The 17,403-nt window shown below is 42.3% G+C and overlaps 1 protein-coding gene and 1 pseudogene across 1 annotated transcript in view; both read left to right on the plus strand.

The window, feature by feature from the left end:
* Positions 1–17,403, plus strand: part of LOC126267818 (venom allergen 5-like) — a 76,147-nt gene that overhangs the window by 49,156 nt on the left and 9,588 nt on the right. The gene's annotated exons all lie outside the window — the stretch shown is intronic.
* LOC126268355 (5S ribosomal RNA) lies at positions 17,269–17,386 on the plus strand (annotated as a pseudogene).

The raw sequence follows: 17,403 nt of genomic DNA on the forward strand, positions 1-17,403 counted from the left end.
AAGCAAATTACTTACTTATGGAGCATCGTGTTACTTTACGTCTGGATTATTGATTTCCCGTCAGAATGGTCACAGTGCGTGGTAACTAATAGGAAGTCATCCAGTGAAACTGAAGCGATATCTGGGGTCCCCCAAGCAAAAATTATAGGCCCTCTGCTGTTCTTATTCTACGTAAACGATTTAGGAACCAATCTCAGCAATCTTCGTACATTATCTGCAAATGATACTGTCTGTTACCGTCTATCAAAGCCATCAGAACATCAAAACAAATTGAAAAATTATTTAGACAAAATATCTGCATGTTGCGAAAAGTGTAAATTTAACCTAAAAACAAAAAGTGTGAGCTTCTGCACATGAGAACTAAGAAAGATTCGTTAAGTTTTGATTAAAGGAAAAATAAAACAAAATTAAAATCTGTAAATCCAACTGAATACCTAAGGATTACAATTACGAACAAGTTGAACTGAAACTATCACACAGAAACTAGTGTAGGGGAGGCGAACCAAAGATTGCATTTTATTGACAGATCACAGCGTACACTATGATTGTGCGCCTCTTTCTTAAGAACTGCAGCTTAGTATAGCACCTTTACCAGATAGGATTTGCGGAGGACATCTAAAAACTTCAGAAAACCGCAGTTCGTTTTGTATTATTGCGAAATGGTGGAAATAATGCTCGGATATGATAACCAAGTTGAGGTAGCAATCATTGAAACAAAGACATGTTTCGTTACGACGAGATCTTTTCACCTCATTTCCATCACCAATGTGAACATATTTTTTGGCACCCATCTGCATATGGAGAAAAGATCATCGTAATTAAGTAATTAAATAAGAGAAATCGGAGATCTCATGAAGATTTAGATCTTCATTTTTTCCAACACGCTATTCTAGAGTGGAATGGTCGAGAAATACACTCCTGGAAATGGAAAAACGAACACATTGACACCGGTGTGTCAGACCTACCATACTTGCTCCGGACACTGCGAGAGGGCTGTACAAGCAATGATCACACGCACGGCACAGCGGACACACCAGGAACCGCGGTGTTGGCCGTCGAATGTCGCTAGCTGCGCAGCATTTGTGCACCGCCGCCGTCAGTGTCAGCCAGTTTGCCGTGGCATACGGAGCTCCATCGCAGTCTTTAACACTGGTAACATGCCGCGACAGCGTGGACGTGAACCGTATGTGCAGTTGACGGACTTTGAGCGAGGGTGTATAGTGGGCATGCGGGAGGCCGGGTGGACGTACCGCCGAATTGCTCAACACGTGGGGCGTGAGGTCTCCACAGTACATCGATGTTGTCGCCAGTGGTCGGCGGAAGGTGCACGTGCCCGTCGACCTGGGACCGGACCGCAGCGACGCACGGATGCACGCCAAGACCGTAGGATCCTACGCAGTGCCGTAGGGGACCGCACCGCCACTTCCCAGAAAATTAGGGACACTGTTGCTCCTAGGGTATCGGCGAGGACCATTCGCAACCGTCTCCATGAAGCTGGGCTACGGTCCCGCACACCGTTAGGCCGTCTTCAACTCACGCCCCAACATCGTGCAGCCCGCCTCCAGTGGTGTCGCGACAGGCTTGAATGGAGGGACGAATGGAGACGTGTCGTCTTCAGCGATGAGAGTCGCTTCTGCCTTGGTGCCAATGATGGTCGTATGCGTGTTTGGCGCCGTGCAGGTGAGCGCCACAATCAGGACTGCATACGACCGAGGCACACAGGGCCAACACCCGGCATCATGGTGTGGGGAGCGATCTCCTACACTGGCCGTACACCTCTGGTGATCGTCGAGGGGACACTGAATAGTGCACGGTACATCCAAACCGTCATCCAACCCATCGTTCTACCATTCCTAGACCGGCAAGGGAACTTGCTGTTCCAACAGGACAATGTACGTCCGCATGTATCCCGTGCCACCCAACGTGCTCTAGAAGGTGTAAGTCAACTACCCTGGCCAGCAATATCTCCGGATCTGTCCCCCATTGAGCATGTTTGGGACTGGATGAAGCGTCGTCTCACGTGGTCTGCACGCCCAGCACGAACGCTGGTCCAACTGAGGCGCCAGGTGGAAATGGCATGGCAAGCCGTTCCACAGGACTACATCCAGCATCTCTACGATCGTCTCCCATGGGAGAATAGCAGCCTGCATTGCTGCGAAAGGTGGATATACACTGTACTAGTGCCGACATTGTGCATGCTCTGTTGCCTGTGTCTATGTGCCTGTGGTTCTGTCAGTGTGATCATGTGATGTATCTGACCTCAGGAATGTGTCAATAAAGTTTCCCCTTCCTGTGACAATGAATTCACGGTGTTCTTATTTCAATTTCCAGGAGTGTATATATATATCACTGCCATGCAGTTCGCAGTGGGTTGCGGAGTATGTATAAAATAGATGTAGATGTATAGCGAGGAATAAACTTGTCCAGTCACGAGATAAAGAGGAAAAGGAAATTCAGGATGTTCTTCCCAAAAGTATAGGCGACATTTCATTAAAGTTAGACAGAAAACTTAAGGAAGCACCAAGTTAAAGTATTATTCTCACTACATAAAAATACTTTGGCTCTTCTCGACTCCGCAAAAGATGATTTGGGTCAGAGGAAAATTGTACTCTATAGGAAACGGTGCGAATATGGTACGGCCTGCATTGTCGAGACTGCACGTGCAATACATGAAAGATGCATTGACTGATTATGGCCAGTAGCCTAAATGAATGTCAGCGGTGGCGTGGAAGACAAGAACGCTTGGCTTGCATAGCAATCCAGAGAGGCTGCTGACATCAGCTAGGTAGGTGTCTGCGCAGCACTATTACAGAGCGACGGCCGAGCGGCGAAACCCGATGTAGATAGCGTACCTGTACTGTTTACCACACGTACATTGAAACTGCCACGATGTGCGGAAGACGGGGTCGTACGATACACACAAAGCCGGGTTACACACGCAACGAAAGTGACGGCACAGCTCGTAGCATTCTACAGTGGAACCGTGACCTACCGTTGACACAGGACGTCAGGAATTGCACGTAGTTGTACAATGTTCAGTGCGGCGTCGGATGTTAATGTAGTAAATACAAAGGAAAGAAAACGTACATGTTGGATACGAGAATTGATTTCGCACAGAATTTCCTTGACTTTCTGAAGGCGTTCGATCCAGTTCGGCACTGTCGCCTGATAAACAAAGTAAGAGCCTACGGAATATCAGACCAGCTGTGTGGCTGGATTGAAGAGTTTTTAGCAAACAGAACATAGCATGTGTTCTCAATGGAGAGACGTCTACATACGTTAAAGTAACCTCAGGCGTACCACAGGGGAGTGTTGTGGGACCATTGCTTTTCACAATACATATAAATGACCTAGTAGATAGTGTCGGAAGTTCCATGCGGCTTTTCGCGGATGATGCTGTAGTATACAGAGAAGTTACAGCATTAGAAAATTAGAATGCAGGAAGATCTGCAGCCGATAAGCACTTGGTGCAGGGAGTGGCAATTGACCCTTAACATAAACAAATGTAATGTATTGCGAATACATAGAAAGAAGGATCCTTTGTTGTATGATTATATGATAGCGGAACAAACACTGGTAGCAGTTACTTCTGTAAAATATCTGGGAGTATGCGTACGGAACGATTTGAAGTGGAATGATCATATAAAATTAATTGTTGGTAAAGTGGGAGCCAGGTTGAGATTCATTGGGAGAGTCCTTAGAAAATGTAGTCCATCAACAAAGGAGGTGGCTTACAAAACACTCGTTCGGCCTATACTTGAGTATTACTCATCAGTGTGGGATCCGTACCAGGCCGGGTTGACAGAGCAGATAGAGAAGATCCAAAGAAGAGCGGCGCGTTTCGTCACAAGGTTATTTGGTAAGCGTGATAGCGTTACGGAGATGTTTAGCAAACTCAAGTGGCAGACTCTGCAAGAGAGGCGCTCTGCATCGCGGTGTAGCTTGCTGGCCAGGTTCGAGAGGGTGTGTTTCTGGATGAGGTATCGAATATATTGCGTCCCCCTACTTATACCTCTCGAGGAGATCACAAACGTAAAATTAGAGAGATTCGAGCGCGCACGGAGGCTTTCCGGCAGTCGTTCTTCCCGCGAACCATACGCGAGTGAAATAGGAAAGGGAGGTAATGACAGTGGCACGTAAAGTGCCCTCCGCCACACACCGTTGGGTGGCTTGCGGAGTATAAATGTAGATAAAATTGGGGGCTACAAATACAATTACAGAAGAATTCACACTCGAACACAAAATTCTATCTGCGGTGGCAAACGGACCGGAAGCTGTCGTATAAATATCTGCAGACGCGCCACTACTCCAAGATTTTAGAACTTTATTCTAATCGTAAATGTAGGCATTCGTAAATGTAGGCATTTCTAGTTTCACAGCAGTCAATCACACTCGGGAGACATTTCCCGCATAAAATCCTTAATTTCTACAGCGCTTGGTCACTCAAAGCACGAGGTTTATTACATGACTTGCTTTTTTCGTTGTAGATTAAATGTATGTATTCCTTCATCCAAAAATGTTTCAAGATTGTAGGATTCGATTGCAAATACTGACTCTGCCGACCTCTGTTTTCACTTCTGTTTCAGTAAGAAAATGGAAACACGCTGACATTGAACAGAGTACAACAGAAATTATTCCACGATAACTACGTCATAATGCTGGTGTTTCGAAATACAGCCACCTGGGAGCAGTCGAACGATATTATTCGGTGGTGGGTGACGTCACTGAAAACTGGATGTTCGACATGCAACTCCTATGCTACGTGCGAGAGATCGGTCAACATGTGTGTTACTGATAAACTGTACATCTGCTCTAAAGTACTTGTCGAACTTCACAAACGTTGCGCCAGTGGCTGCTAAATCAGTGTTCCGACAACTTGGTGTTACAATAGGAATTTATTATACATCGAGTGTATTTCACATCAAACAAGAGATTAGTCATTAGCATTTTTCTTTATGTTAGGCTCTCTTTCAGTTCAGATTCTGACGTTCAACAACCTAAAGAAAATGCTGCTATAAAAAGATTCACTATACATTGACGTTATTGCAATATATTATTTTCGAGTCGTTAACTGAAGCTGATACAGTGCAACAGTTTCTTTACAACATTTGTGATGACGCCAATAGCAATGCTACATTTCTCATCACTGCACGAAGTCCATAAGGAATACCTCAGGCAAATGAATAGAACAACCACCACAAAACGCCCTGTGTGATAAACCTTCATACAAAAGAAAGATAGTTCTAACCACTGAAATGACCTCTCTACTCAAGTTCTCCAAAACACGCAACTATATACGCTTGTTTATTTATACATCAAGCTAGAATGATATTTTTGTATTAATTAAATAGTTACAATTTTTTGAAGTTCTTAGCAATAAAACAGTGGAAAATCTCGTTCCCTCTCACTTTGACTCGTTCCACATCATTACGAAATATCGTATTCATGACCCATGGAACTAGTATTAATCTAATCTAATCTAATCTAATCTTGCCGCCCGGCTAGTTTGTCCCACGAAATGTGGCAATTCCATATAATGTTTGATAAAACTCTGTTCAAATTCATCTTTGGGAGGTTTAGAATGGTTGTTAAGGTGTTAGTCACCAATCACAAAATGTTTGCATTGAAAACTAGTACAATAAATCAATATATACCTTGCCAATCTTTTTAGGGTACCAACTCATACACAATGTAGATATCGATTAAAAGTTACGCTGCTAAGGCTGGAAACCATCTAGGGCTGCACTGTCTTAGAGAGTCTTGTTATAACAAATTGTGTGGAACGAACATAAGGAAGGGTTTGCGTGCTGGGGCTATTGCATATGGACAGAGGCAGGACAGAATTTTTGTCCTGATAGGGGAAAAAGGAAAATACAAGAAAGAACTAGGATTGTAAGGGCCTAAGGAAGCCAGAAGATAGAGCGATCTAAGACGCTGCAGTCATGGACTGTGGGGCTGGTCCCGCGGAGGTTCGAGTCCTCCCTCAGGCATGGGTGTGTGTGTTTGTCCTTAGGATAATTTAGGTTAAGTAAAGTGTAAGCTTAGGGACTGATGACCTTATCAGTTAAGTCCCATAAGATTTTACACACATTTGGACATTTTTTTGAAGCCAGATTGACTGGTGCCATTCTCACCCTGTCCCTAGACTACTCTCCTTGGAGGGGTCTTTGTTGGTGGGGCATAGCCTGGTGATAGAATGAACACCTCCAGCTTCACCACACCCAGGCCCCAAAAAGTGGGCCCTAACCCCTACTATGGAATTCCAATGGAAAGTGTAGTGCAGTTATCTAGCTTGATTTAAAGAAGAGAAACAGAAGAAATAGAAACTTAGGACAATGGTACTAAGCTCATATACCTGATTATTCAAAGGGTTCAGATATAATTGCTCCTTTCTGTAGAATGTGAATGATTTCTATTAAACAACTAAGTACACCTAACCCTCCCCTAAAATAAATTATATAACCTATGCCCATTCCATTCTCACATACCAAAAAGATATAGTGACTTTCCCTACAAAACTTATTTCAACTACAGCTACCTTCCCATAGAAAATTAGAAACCCTCATCTGGTGTGATCAGGAAAGAAAAGAAAAAAAAAGTTCCCTGTAAAACTTAGCATGATTATGTGCAAAAACACCCATCCTCAAAAAAAAAAAAAAAAAAAAAAAAAAAAAAAAAAAAAAAAAAAGTTTCTTACTCTTTACATCTACCATCAGTAGGTTATCATAGCGTTTATGATTTCATTATCATTGGGCCATTCAGTGTTACTGCTCACCACAGATCCAATAATTCCTTCAACCAGAGCATGTGCTATTAAAACAGACACCTCACACAGTAAACAGAACCTTAGGAATTCCTCAGGTAATGAAAACAGGTACAAAACCTGCAACACTATGACAGTCTCTCTTCCTGGAGCTGTTATTTTAGTCCACACTTAAAACACAACCTGCTAATCACCATTTGGGTAGAAAAAACCCTTTTAGACAATTTAAAATAAAGTAGATCGGCTCAATACCCAAACTAATGCAGCTGCTTAAGATTCCTTATGAATCTAAACATCAATATACACAATATGAAATGAAATGTCGTGTGACGAGGGCCTCCCGTTGGGTAGACCGTTCGCCTGGTGCAAGTCTTTCGATTTGACGCCACTTCGGCGACTTGCGCATCGATGGAGATGAATGATGATGATTAGGACAACACAGCACCCAGTCCCAAGCATATACTACATTCCACTCCTTTGCCATGGCACCAATTAATAAAATACTTCATTACTGCTGTGCTATAGTGGTAGCAACTTTAGACTGTCCCTCAACTCTGATAAATTGTTTCTTTGTACTCCGATACAGAATAATATTAAAAAATTACAATCCCCCCTTTTTTGGTTAGTTAAATCATAATTCTTTCTCCAAGAGCCCAATAGATTTCAGAAGTATTGCAATATGTTTCTTAGACCGAGAATTATGAAGGATGTGATTTCTATTACTTATTAGTACCTCATTCAGTTAATAATGGTCTTAGATCTTGATTGTTACACATGTCTTTCTCTCTGCCCATCCCTGGGTCAGTTTATGCTACTGCTTTTGGGTGTGGCATCTTAAGTGCCAAAAATGATCCCTCATATAATGCATAGATTTTGCTTGTAGTTTTATCACTTTTAATGCTTTTCTTATGGTTTTTGTCTAAAATTAAATCTCCTGTCTTCTATTGTACTGAGGTAACTCCAATTTCATCTTTTTCTCTGCCTTTCTTGGTGGCAGTTTCTTAATATTATTATAAATATGATACTTGTTGAATATTATCAGTCTCTTCTGGCTATTCAACCCATCCCAGAATTTGTTCTTCTCATATTTGCCCTCCCATTATTTCCACAACAGAGACTTTTGTGAAAAAGTACGGTAGCTCATTCAATACTGTTTCTAATTCTGCTACTAGTTCTGTCCACCTAGAATGTCTGTTCACACAATAGGTTTTGCATATCTTGCCAAGCTCGCACATGACTCTTCAGGGGCAGTATATACGGATATTATTTAGAAATTAAAACACACTAAAGCACCAGAAAAAGTGGTATAGGCATGTGTATTCAAGTACAGAGATTGTAAAGAGACAGAATATGGCACTGCAGTCAGCGACACCCATATAAGACAAAAAGTGGCTGGCGCAGTTATTAGATTGGTTACTGCTGCTGCAATGGCAGGTTATCAAGATTTAAGTTAGTTTTTATGTGGCATTATAGTCGATGGATCAGCGGTGGGACACAGCATCTCTGAGGTAGTGATGAAGTGGGGATTTTCCCATACGAGCATTTCATGAGTGTGCCATGAACATCATGAATCCAGTAAAACATCAAATCCCTAACACTGCAGAGGCCAGAAAAAGATCCTGCCATAACGGGACCAATGAAAACTGAAGAGAATCATTCAACATCATGGATGTGCAACCCTTCCACAAATTGCTTCAGATTTTAATGATGGGCCATCAACAAGTAACAGTGTGTGAAACATTCAACGAAACGTCATCGATATGGGCTTTCAGAGCCGAAGGCCCACTTGTGTACCATTGATGACTGCATAACACAAAGCTTTAAGCCTCGCCTATGCCTGTTAACACCAACATTGGACAGTTGATGACACGAAAATGTTGCCTGGTCAGTCGAGTCTCGTTTCAGTTTGTATCGAATGAAAAGACGTGTATGGGTATGGAGAAACCTAATGAATCCATGGATCCTGCATGTCATCAGGGGACTGTTTTTCTTTTAAAGCTGCTGGTGGCTCCATAATGCTGTGGGACGTGTGCAGCTGGAGTGATATGGGAGCCCTGATATGTCTAGATATGACTCTGCTAGGTGACGAGCACTTAAGCATCCTGTCTGATCTCCTGCATTCATTCATGTCCATTGTACATTCCAACAGACTTGGGCAGTTCCAGCAGGACAATGCAACACCCCACACGTCCAGAATTGCTACAGAGTGGCTCCAGGAATACTCTTCTGAGTTTAAAAACTTCCGCTAACGACAAAACTCCCCAGACATGGCCATTCCTGCTCACTATTCCTCCCATCCCTCCCACAGTGGTATTCCGCCATCCACCAAACCTACTCAATATACTTGTCCATCCCCACACAACCCCTGCTCTCAGCTCCTTACCTCATGGCTCCTACCCCTGTAATAGACCTAGGTGCAAGATCTGTCCAATACATCTCCCACCACCAACTTCTCCAATCTGGTCACAAACATCACCTATCCCCTCAAAGGCAGGGCTACTTGTGAAACCAGTCATGTGATCTACAAGCTAAGCTGCAACCACTGTGCTGCATTCTATGTGGGCTTGACAACCAACAAGCTGCCTGTCTACATGAATGGCCACCAAGAAACTGCGGCCAAGAAAGAAGTGGACCAGCCAGTTCCTGAGCACACTGAGAAACATGACATCCCTCATTTCAATGACTGCTTCACAGCTTGTGCCATATAGATCCTTCCCACCAACACCAGGTTTTCTGAATTGCACATGTGGGAATTTTCGATGCAATATATTCTATGTTCACATAAGCCTCCTGGCCTCAATCCTCATTAGTCGTTGTCCTCGCCCATCCAGCCTCCCTGTTCCCACTCCAGCACTATACAGTCCTCATTCCACCATCACACACAATCTTTTTACATCTCTCTCCTTTTCTGCTACCTTTGTTTGATCTCCTAACTGCACATACCTGCCCCACCCTCTCTCCACCTTGACTGCATACGGTCTGCAGCATTACTGCATTGTCCCCCACCCCTACCCTACTATCTCTCCCCCTCCCTCCCTCCCTGCCGCAGCCTCCTCCTTACCGCCACCCAGTCACCATTCCCATCATCCACTGGTGCTGCCACTCGCTCATTTCGTCCGCAAAATTCTGCTGTTATGCAATCCCAAATTTCTGAAACCCATAACACACATTGAAACTCTTGCCCTCCAGGAACTAGAGCAACATGCACAGCCCCACCTCAAAAAGCTCTCCATCCTGCTCATCCCTACTCTCTCCTTGGAATACCACTGTCCACCACTTCTACAATAACCTCCAAACTTCCTCCATCTCCACTTATAGCTGACAAACCCTACCTTGCAGACCTACTACATTTACCCCACCCTCAAAAACTCCCTCCCAACTCCACACAGAATCCATCCTAAACAGACATGAAACACTGGTCATGAACCTTTCCTCCAGAAGCCTTATCCCCACAGAAATATCAGTTGTTTCCGAAGGCCTCACCTTTTGCCTCACTGCCAAATTCAATCATGAAGGGTTTGTTACAACCTTCTCTCCTTCTACCAGTCCCTACAGTGGAAAAACTTTTTCACTGCCAACTATACCAATCAGACTCAACCAAAGACCAATGTTGAACGCTGCCTAGCTCAGTTCACTCCTCCATCCAATTGTGGTCCACTCCCACTGCCCCCAAATCATCCCCTGTTAAATATCCAGAATTCATTAGTATCGAACTTTGCCTCACCATCATTCCTCCAAATCCCGCAACATGCAAACTAATCATACATCTGCAGAAAGAACTGCAGTTCACCATCTAAAAACTGATCGTGACCTTCAAATCCTACCTGCAGACAAAGGCTCCACCACTATTGTTTTTAACCATAAAGATTACCTGGTAGAAGGACTCCGCCAGCTGTCAGACACATCCACCTACAAACCTTGCCACAGTGACTTCATTTCAGAAATCCATCAGGATCTCCAGTCTCTCCTCAAATCCTTAGGCGCATCCCGAAACCTCCCCCCAGATTCCATCTCTCTGCTCACCCCTACCACCTTCCTAAAGTCCATAAACCCAACCACTCATGATGTCCCATTGTGCTGGTTACTGTGCCTCCACTGAGAGAATCTCTCCTCTCATAGACCAACACCTTCAACCTATTACCTGGAACTGACTCTCCACAGTTCTGTTCCGTTTACCACATGGTGCACTGCTCACCACTACTGATGCCACCTCCTTATACAGTAACATCTCTAATGCCCATGGCCTTGCCGCTGTTGAACACTATCTTTCACAATGCCTGACAGATTCCAAACCAACAACCTACTTAATAGTCACCATGACTAACTACATCCGCACCCACAATTACTTCCCCTTTGAAGGCATTACCTACAAACAAATCCAAAGTATGGACATGAGCACCCACATGGCACCATCCTATGCCAACCTATTCACAGGCCATCAAGAGGAATTCTTCTTGTTCACCCAGCATCCCAAATCCCTCACCTGGTTCAAATTCACTGATCACATCTTTGTAATCTGAATCGAGGGTGAGGACACACTACACACATTTTTCCAGAACCTCAACCCTTCTCCCCCATTAGCTTCACCTGGTCCTACTCAGCCCAACAAGTCACCTTACTTGATGTTGGCCTCCACCTCAAAGATGGCTACATCAGTACCTCTGTCCATATCAAAGTTACTAACCAGAACAATACCTCCACTTCGACAGTTGCCACTCATTCCATACCAAAAAGTCTCTTCCATTCAGCATAGCCGCCCATGGTCATTGCATCTGCAGTGGCGTGTGGTCCCTCTCAATATATACTGAAAGTCTCACTGAAGCCATCACACACCTTAATTATCCTCCCATACTTGTACAAAAACAAATCTCCTGTGCCTTATCTTTCCAGTCTCTCAAAGTCCCACTGTCCAGCCAGAGAGGAGTATTCCCCTCATAACTCAGTACCACCCAGGACTGGAGCAACTGAATTATGTTCTCTGTCAGAGTTGCAGCTACCTCTCGTCATGCCCTGAAATGAGAAATGTCGAGCCCACTATCCATCCCACCGCCCCCTTTCCACATTGTTATTCTCGCGTTCACCAAACCTACATTATATACTCTTCCCCCCTACACAACCGCTGCTCCCATGGCTTAACTCATGGTTCATACCACTGTAATAGAACTAGATGCAAGGACTGTCACCACCACCTATTCCAGTGTGATCACAAACATCACCTATCCCATCAAAGGCAGGGCTATCTGTGAAAACAGTCATGTGATCTACAACCTAAGCTGCAACCACTTTGCTGCTCACATTGTGGCTACAGTTGCCTGAGACTGCCATCATGTGTGTGTGTGTGTGTGTGTGTGTGTGTGTGTGTGTGTGTGTGTGATCTATTTTTGATGAAGGCCTTATGGGCCGAAAGCTCTATTTGTGACAATCTTTTTGTTGTGCCTATTTGCGACTCAGCATCTCCACTGTATGCTGCGAGGCAATTTTCTTTTTCATACTATTATTACATTCCATCTTGGATTTTCGATTGTTTGGTTAAAGTAATAATTCTTATTCCTATGCAAGATACATATTTTGGATAAAAAGTGCATAACCTATATGTTCATATCTAGTTACTAATTTTATACTGTCTTCTGGCATACACAGTAACCACTTCTCTGCATTGTTCTTACTGTGGAATAAGATCCCTTTGTACAGTTTCCACTGGTGACTAATCTTTGTATTGTTTTGTTGTAAGTTAACAAAATGAATCCTGAAATGTGCATCTTGCCTTTGTTTTTTTTCCAAATTGCAACCAAAAATTCTAATGCCTTTCTCGTATTTATTATCGTTTAAAAAATAAAGTTTCCTCTGTCCTTCACATCCTGGTTTGACTGAAGATCCACAGATAGTCTAAGCAGTGTATACGGCACTATGTTATCTTGCACTGTTACGTGTGTAATAGAAAATACAAACTTGTGTAGAAAAAGAGCCCATCTTGTAAGTGCATTATACTGAATAGTTAGTCTTTAGCAGAAACGTTAATGCTCTTTGATCACTGTGCATTATTTTTTTCATTCCTCATAATAGGTTCTTCAATTTCCTAAACACCTATGCTACAGATACAGTTTCTTTTTCTGTCATAGTGTAATTCTGTTCATGTTGTGCTAGCACTCTACTAGCAGAACCTACTGGCCTGTGTTCTGTTGTATTGAATGTATCACATTCCTGAAATAAGTGACATCCGTAACTGTAAAACTGATGCAGCTACTGCTAGATGGATAGATAGAACGAAACTTGGGTCACCTAGTAGTGTCAAGTTTGTTGAAATTTCTTTGATATTGTTGCAGTCCTCTTTGCAATGTATATTCCAGTTCCATGTTGTGTTTAGTTTCAGTAATTTCATTCAATTAGGTGCATTAAACACTGCATTTGCAGAAATTTTCTTTTAAAATTCTACCATTCCTCAATAAGATTGAAGTTTTTATTATTAGAAGATTCTGGACAGAGTTTAATTACATCTGGTCTGTGGGTATCTGGCCTAATTCCTAATGTATCTTTAATTTGTCCCAACAGCATAACTTCATTTCTTCTGAATGGTGATTTACACTGCATAATTGTAACACCTTGGGATCTTAATCTAAGGAAAAATTCAGCCAAAGTTTTCCTTCCATTTTTTGAATATCACTACTGTGTCACACATGTATAAGAACATACTAGCCCTTAATTCATCACCTATTGACTTTCCCAACACTCTTATGAATACTGATATGAAAATATGTAGACCAAAGACCAGGACTTGAAATTGATATGATCGTCCTTCATATAAAAATATTGTACATTTGTTTAAAATCATTATACAGTGCAATTTGCCTGTAACATACTGCTAAATCCATTGTACTTATGTACTTCGCCTCTGCAGACATTGTTAACATTTCCTCTATTATAGGTGGCCTATTACTTTCTAACTGAATTATTTTGACAGTACATGCATCTGATACCAATCACATGGTTCTGTCTTGATTTTGTTTAACAACAACTAAAGGATTGTTCTACTGTATCAATAGCTTTGTAGATACCAATGTAGAATATGGTCTTACACTGTGTGATCAAAAGTTTCCAGCACCCCCAAAAACCATACGTTTTTCATATTAGGTGCGTTGTGCTGGCGCCTGCTGCTCGGTACTCCTTATCAGCGACCTCAGGAGTCATTAAACACCATGAGAAAGCAGAATGGGGCACTCCACGAAACTCACGGACTTTGAACATGTTCAGGTGATTGGGAGTCACTTGTGTCACGCATCCGTACGCGAGATTTCCACACTGCTAAACATCCCTAGGTCCACTATTTCTGATACAGCACAAAAGCATACAGTCCAATCTCATCTGTTGACTGATCGAGACTGCTGACAGTTGAAGAGGGTCGTAACGTGTAATAGGCAGACATCAATCCAGACTATCACACAGGAATTCCAAAATGCATCAGGATCCACTGCAAGTACTGTGACAGTCAGGCGGGAGGTGAAAAATTTGGATTTCATGGTTGAGAGTTTGCTCATAAGCCACACATCACGCCGGTAAATGCAAACGATGCCGCACTTGGTGTAAGGAGCGTAAACATTGGACGATTGAACAGTGGGAAAACGTTGTGTGGAGTAACAAGTCACGGTACACAATGTGGCGATCCAATGGCAGGGTGTGGGTATGGTGAATGCCCAGTGAACGTAATCTGCCAGCGTGTGTATTGCCAATAGTAAAATTCGGAGGTGGTGGTGTTATGGTGTGGTAGTGTTTTTCATGGAGGGGGCTTGCACCCCTTGTTGTTTTGTGTGGCACTATCACAGCACAGGCCAACATTGATGTTTTAAGCACATTCTTGCTTCCCACTGTTGAAGAGCAGTTTGGGGATGGCGATTGCATCTTTCAATACGATCGAGCACCTGTTCATAATGCACGGCCTATGGCAGAGTAGTTACATTGCAATAACATGCCTTTAGTAGGTTGGCCTGCATAGAGCCCTGACCTGAATCCTATACAACTGCTTTGGGATATTTTAGAATGATGACTTCGTGCCAGGCCTCACCGACCAACATCGATACCTCTCCTCAACGCAGCACTTCCTGAAAATGGACTCCAATTCTCTAATAAACCTTGCAGCACCTAACTGAATGGATGCCCGCGAAAGCAGAAGCCATCATTAAGTCTAAGGGTGGGCCAATACCATATTGAATTCCAGCATTACAATGGAGGGCACCACAAACTTATAAGTCATTTTCAGCCAGATGTCTGGATACTTTTGATCATATAGTGTATGTAGAATGGGCTGTGAGGTATAGTCTTTAAAGCACAAAAAAAATCTTTAATAATTCCTGGTCTCATAGAAAAGATATTTACGTGTTTGTATAACAATGTATTGATATCTTCTTTTTCATTTTTATTAAGGTTTTCTGACTTAGTTATGTTTTGGATTATATCATTTATGTTTACCTGTCAATCATAATTGCATAATTAGTGTTTGGAATTTTGGCCTAGTACAGCTTCCATCATAAGAGTTAAATATACATGTAGTTATTTGTTCAAAGTATATTCTAACTACTTCTTCTTGTCTAGGATTATGGGTACAAGTACATTTTAACTTGCAACAATGAATATTGGTTGCTAAAATGTTGTATCATTATAACTTGACATGTACTGTTTTACCCATTATCTCTGCTATCTTTACTCGTGTTACTGGTAGTCTGGGGAATACGTTCAATAAGTTATTTCATTCCTAGAAATAATGAACTGTTACCAAAACATCACTCGCTGAATCTAAAGTTATTCATACTTTTACATTTCCTAGTACACCTTTCAGTTTTGGCTTTATGTGTACTTTTATTGGTTGTATATTCTCATTTCATAATTCTTCTGTTAATTTATTGTCATGACCACATCTAACCAAACTTGAGGCAGTTTCTTGTGGCTCATTTTGCATTTCTTCAGAAGTGTATTATTTTTCCTTCCCAAGTTCATATTATTGTTGAACATACTATTCTAATACTTTCTTTTCTTATTTCCCTTTCTGAATCTATTTCAGGACCAAATATGATCCTGAATGTTGTGTCCCCTGCATCCTGCATTTGTAGGGTCTTTGCTAGGTACAAGGGAGCCTCATTACTGTTATGTTGGTTAGTGTAGCTGCTAAAGTTATCTGCTTGCCATCTTTCTGACTGCCTTTTCACTACATCTACAGCTCCTAAGTATTATAATAAAATGTTAACTTTAGTCCAATCCTTTCTTACTAGCTTGTCTCTTACTCTCCATGATAACTGACTAATGTTTAAGTGTTCTTATCTTATTGGATCATCTAAATACTTCGCCTTGTTAATATGCCACTCTATGAAATCCCTACAACCATTCCAGAAACTACTATTATACGATTTTTAAGCAAAAAATTGTATTCACAATTTCTTTTCTGTACCTTCACTCCAGCATTTATCTTTGAAAGCAGCTGTTTTTCGGAAGGTTTTGAACAGCGGGAGAGGCAGGGACTTGCTTCTCGACTGTCTTGGAGTACAGTCGCTAGAGCTCTTCCGTTGCTATGGAGAGAGCAGTTAATTGTAAAAATGTCCAGACACCTGGGCGAAACTTTATATTTTCACGGATGTGACGCAATCACCAGCAAACATGGGGACATCTCCCACAGTACGACGCTTCGGCAGCGCCTGCACGCTGACAACAGCATCTCGTCTTTCACCGGTTATATTGGTAATGTTGTGCAGCTTTGGCAAATTCAGAAGCCCATCAAGCGTTTTCACGACCATCTTTTTTCGTAGCAGCCTTGTATTCACAGTAGTCACTCCCAGTGTCCATTGTATGCTTAATTATATTTGACGCGTGAGACCAATCAGTGGAACGATACAGCCGAGTGTGTCTTTGCCTAAATTGACATCCTTCCACTCACAATAGCCAGTCTCATTTACACGTAAATTCCAGTTAGGTTCCCCAAGTGTTGATGATACACTATACAGCTGATGTTTCCGTTTATATGTTTTTTCTCTCTTGATATTAATTAATAAATCTCTTTGTGATAACATAGGTCCTTGTTATTAATTTTTCAACAACACCCATTCTCATTCCCTACGATGTTATTTATTTTGTTGTGGGTTTCAAGGAATTAAATTAATTTTACATCAAGTTAGCCAAATCAGGGGTGATCCACACTGGGGCCACTAGTCAGATTTCCTTGCGCTATTGAGAAATGTGCCACCTCTTGGGTGTGGTGGTTACAACTTTTTAGTCATTTGCAGATGGGGAACTGCCACCACCACAGGATAGTTTGCATATTGGTGACTCTGCCAGGATCGATTTTCCCCTCGGTTCCCTCTGATGAAAGTAATCATTATGTAATTACATTTGTGTTTTTCTTTTTGCATTTCAATCCCTTTTTTTAGTTCCATGGTAAGTACTTAGAGCTGGCACAAATGTGCTGTTTTTTTGTTATGTAACATATTTATTTGTGTTCAGGTTTTTGTTTTGTGAATTCTGTACCAAGCAATGGCCTTGTCGCAGTGGATACACCGGTTCCCGTGAGATCACCGAAGTTAAGCACTGTTGGGCGTGGTTGACACTTGGATGGGTGACCATCCGAGCCGCCTTGCGCTGTTGCCATTTTTCGGGGTGCACTC

The sequence above is a fragment of the Schistocerca gregaria genome, chromosome 4 (genome assembly GCF_023897955.1).
Source record: "Schistocerca gregaria isolate iqSchGreg1 chromosome 4, iqSchGreg1.2, whole genome shotgun sequence".
Lineage (NCBI taxonomy): Eukaryota > Metazoa > Arthropoda > Insecta > Orthoptera > Acrididae > Schistocerca > Schistocerca gregaria.